The 5000-nt window shown below is 39.6% G+C and overlaps 1 protein-coding gene across 1 annotated transcript in view; it reads left to right on the top strand.

The window, feature by feature from the left end:
* LOC143299486 (protein ST7 homolog) overlaps window positions 1-5000 on the top strand; it is a 63374-nt gene that overhangs the window by 1039 nt on the left and 57335 nt on the right. The window lies entirely within an intron of this gene.

Here is a 5000-nt window from a genome sequence, read left to right as displayed (position 1 = left end):
TTCAACACATTTAGACCTATGTGCACACACATTTGTACATTATTCAAAACAAAAAAACATACATGCAGACAGACACACAAACACACACACATGCATGGATGTCATGACACTGACATACATTGATAATAATTACCATTTTATGAATACATAAAAAGAAGATAAAAACAATAACAAAAGAGGGTGGAGGTAAAATGTGTGAACTATGAGCATAAATGCTTGTCGTTATGAATAATACCATACAATAGATATATATGTATGTGGCCTGATTTGATGTGTGATGTATTTCACCAGCACCCAGTTGTCTTACCAACTACAATGCAGTTTAGATGTTGTAAGCAAGTGACAGACTGCCTGTAAGCCTCTCTTAGTTTATTGGAAACAGTTACAAAGTACGGTAGTGTGTCACTAGCATTCTACTCAACAGTAAACTATTCACTTTAGCGACTGCCATTCAATAGAACGTTGAACAGTAAGCCCCTGTTCTCAGTGTTCTGTCATTCTGTGTCTGTCTGCTAGTCTGGAACTGTGTTTCTATTGTAATTTAGGTCCAGTATGCTTTTCTGGCCTATTAAAGTGGTTCTGGTAACAAATGAACTGAATTTTGTCCTCTTTAAAATAAAATAAAAATGTAAAGAGAGAGAGAGAGAAATAAAAAGGGTACAGGGTTCAAATTTAGCGGGTGCCCTGATGCAAATGCTATGAAAAGGTGGCTTGGGCACGCAAATTTTCTGTTGAGTGTGCCCAGTTGGCACTCAATGATAGAGGCGAAAGAAATTAAAAGACACACCAAAATAGCAAGCTCGAACGCGGTTGGTTGAAATGTAAAGTGTTGTCTGCTGCAGCTTGCTTTGCAGAACAGCATCTTTGTGCGTATGTGATTGGATGTTGATGTACATGGTGTGTTAGTAATGAACGATGTTTCCAAATTTCAGTGATGAAACAAAGGCTCCCAAAACAGACGAAAGCTCAGGATGACAAAAAGAATAAACAGCAGGAGTACGAATCAAAGCGCCAGTGCATGTACAATGAAGCCTAGCAGAAAAAACTTTCCTTGGCATGTTGAAACAAAGGAAGATTTTATTTCATTTTATTATGCTGGCACCCAAAACCAGAATTGGGCACTCAAATGTTTTGTCCAGAGTGCCCGACTGGCACTCAAAAAAAGAGTTAAATTCGAACCCAGCAGTAAGTCTCAGTAGGTCATTGATGGAGTCCTCTCTCTTCTGCGAGCTGTCTTCCTTCGTCCAGCTGTTTGCCTTCATTATAATAAGATACATCTTCAAAAAGGGGCCTTGAAGTCAAGGCTGAATAAGTTAATGGGTATGAATCATCTTGGCCCCACCACAGTGAGATCGTTAATTTCAAAGTGGCCATGAAGTCAAAGACTGAATGGATAGGATTTATCGTGGACAGCTTTGATAACAGCTTACACTGCTGCACCATGGTGTGTAGATTGTAGGTCACTTTATGTCAGGGTTATGACTTTAGGAGTGATGATCATCAAGAGTATGTTTGGCAGAAATCATAAGTGTTAATTAGACTGATTAGTCTCAGCAAGAATCAGGTTCACAACAGAATAAAAAATATTTGAACCTTTGACACATAACCCCAGTGATGTCTTTCGTGTTCATCTTGTGTATTAGATTTCCTTCTGAAAAGTATCTTTTTTCTTCTCTGTTTTTTCCCTTCCAGATGTATTATAGGATAACAGGGCCTATACCAGACATATAAAGTTTTCAGATGTTTGCATTGTGTGTTTGGGCCCATCTTTTTTTCTTCCTCTTCCTTCTTGCCTCAGTTGCTTTCAGCTCACCAGTGTTTTTTATTGTGAAGAGGACCTAGTAGTTTTTAACTCATTCACCCGTGCTCCTGTGAATTGCCTTTCATCAAAGTCTGTTTCATTAAATTGGTTTACACATTCCTGTGCATATATATGCACAAACTGCAAGCAAAAGTAATTCACTTGCACAGCATTTCCAGCTGTATACCCATGTGTCGATTTGGAGGAAAAACTGGTGGGTTTCAGTATGTTTATTTTTATGTTTTTCTGCATCAGTTTGGCAGGGGCACTTGCCGAGGCTGTAAACTCCCCAGAGCTGAATGGGTTAAATCCAACCACTCTGACACTGCTGTACTATATAATGCAGCACTTCTGGCACTTGTCGCAGACTGCGTATTGGTGACACACCTCAGTAATGCTCAAATAATGCTCAAATAATACTGTCTCTGCATTCAGGCTTGTATGACTCCTTTTTTTTTTTTTTTTCATTTTTTCCTTCCTTCCAGTGAAAAGAGAAACACGTGTAAGCTGATTCCACATAAAGTCATCAGTCATCAAAATTGCAAAAACAACAACAACAACAACAAAACAAAACAAAAGCAAAAAAACCACACAAAAAACCAAAACAAGGGATTTAATTAAAACACAGATAACCGAACACTGGGTATAGACTCACTTTTGTTTACAAAAGTGAGTCAAAAAAACCCAATGAAGCCTTACACAGTAGAATATACTTCAAGGAGTGTTCATAAACACTGATAGGATCACTTCACATAAGTCATATCATTCATTAGTTGCTAGGGATTTTTTATAATTTTGCATGCCCCTTCTCCCAACACACACACACACACACACACACAACACACACATGTATAAATAGTTTGTGCTAACAAAAACGTTGAGGGAATAGGGTGTGACTTTATCTTCCATAATACATATATATATGGAAGAGGAGCACTACTGTGAACAAGTAGTGTGATAGCCACCAATTTATGACTAATATGAGCATGTTCTTCCTCCTCTTATTAATATTCATTTCTACTATTCAAGTTCCTTTTCTTATACAGTATGACTGCTTTGTTGAAGAATAGTCTGAGTGAAGTGACCATGCTTTGAGTTGAAACAATTGAAAAAAGTTGAAAGATAATCCTTGGAAAAAAAACAACTTGATGTCAGAGCCATGCTATTAAACAGCAGCCACACCATGTCCTGTTTAAAAGAATTTTCCTTGTCATCAATTACACATTGTTTGGATCCTTGATTTGCTCACCATCATTTTCCTTAAGTTGTCTCCGTCAATAGTCAATATTACAAGAGGTATTTCGTCGTAATGTTTACCGACTATACAGTTCGCTGTCATGATGGTTTGACATAGTGTCCTTCCATTTAAAATTTGATCTGATTTGTGTCTTTGTGGTTGTGTGAAGGGATAATGAAAGAATGAATGAATGACTTTTTTTCACGGAACAAAAGAATAACCACACTAGTCTTGTTTATATCCTGCCCTCACAAAGAAAGGAAAAAAAACCAAACACACAATACATTAAGCAGTGTTACAAAGGGGGGGAGAGACAGAGAGAGAGAGGAAACATTGTATCATTATTTTGAGGGCAGTGAAATAGACTTTCATAATTTACACCCTTCTATGAAACAGGCTTTCATACTTTACACCCATCTGGGCAAAAATATGATTTAATTACACATACTTAACCGTGACCCAACTAGTGCAGACTCCGGCAGGGGTCTGACATTCCTGTCCTGTGCAAACTACTATCCGCCTATGCGGAGAAAACGAAAGTACTATGGCCGATATAACATAAAAAGATACAAACTGAACATACCAACTTGTCATATTCCATGCACAAGAAGAGATAGAGAGTGGGAGGGAATGGGGAGGACTGAAGCGGAGGGAGGTGGTGAAAAAAGATAGATCTGGGTGTGGGGTTTCAGTTTCAGTTGCTCAAGGAGGCATCACTGCGTTCGGACAAATCCATATATGGTACACCACATCTGCCAAGCAGATGCCCGACCAGCAGCATAACTCAACGCGCTTAGTCAGGCCTTGAAAAAAAAAAAGAAAAAAAAAAGGGTGAATAAATAACAGATAAATACATTTTAAAAAAATCATCAACTACCACTACTAATATTATGTTTTTGGCGCAAAAACTTGATGAAGTCTACTATAAGTGAACATAAATAAATAAATATATATATATATATATAATAATTATAATATAAAAAGTAGTAGTAATGATAATAATACAAAATAAAAAAGACAACAATGATGATAAATAAGCAAATAAATGTAAAACATGGAGACACACATTCACACATACACCCACATATGCATAACATGGGGGTGGGGGAAGAATGAGAGTGATAGTTGGAAAGGGGGGGGGGAGTGGGGGGGGGATCGGGGGTTGGAGTGGGAGGGGGGGATTGGGGGTGGACTGGGAGGGGGGGTGGACAGGGAGGGGGAGGGATCAGGGGTGGAGTGGGGAGGGGGGGGTGGAGGGGGGGGGGATCAGAGAGACAGACAGTTTCAGATTAGTACCATTTGGACATCGAATGATTATCTGTCCAGTTCTGTTTTGCATTGCTGACTTCAGAAACGGTGGGTCAGTAACTGAGTTAACCCAGGGTGTTTTGAACAGCTGAAACAGACTGAATGGGTGCGGAGGAGGGTGAGGGCAAGTACACATAACATGTCCACAGACTGGAAGGATAGGAATGGGTGCGGAGGAGGGTGAGGGCAAGTACACATAACATGTCCACAGACTGGAAGGATAGGAATGGGTGCGGAGGAGGGTGAGGGCAAGTACACATAACATGTCCGCAGACTGGAAGGATAGGAATGGGTGCGGAGGAGGGTGAGGGCAAGTACACATAACATGTCCGCAGACTGGAAGGATAGGACAGCAAATAGGAGACAACCTCTCTGACCAGTCACTGGTTCTACACAAATGAAACTGATGGAAATGTCAAACTGTTTGTGCTAATGGTAAATTGGGTCGCGAAGCGAGCAACATCATTTTCCTGGTGAAGCTTGCATCTTGTCCCGAAATGGAGATTGTTTGCTGATGATGGAACTGGTGTTGTTTAGTAAACAGATTCATTATTTGCTGAATACAGCCTGTGAAGAACACGGTATCATTACATCATTTCCTGTTCTTACTTATGGAAAAGACAAAATGATTTTGATGTAATATGCGACGTGGAC

The sequence above is a fragment of the Babylonia areolata genome, chromosome 25, assembly GCF_041734735.1.
Source record: "Babylonia areolata isolate BAREFJ2019XMU chromosome 25, ASM4173473v1, whole genome shotgun sequence".
Classification (NCBI taxonomy): Eukaryota; Metazoa; Mollusca; class Gastropoda; order Neogastropoda; family Buccinidae; genus Babylonia; species Babylonia areolata.
Note: the sequence above shows the minus strand (reverse complement) of the source record. Positions and strands in the feature narration are given on the sequence as shown.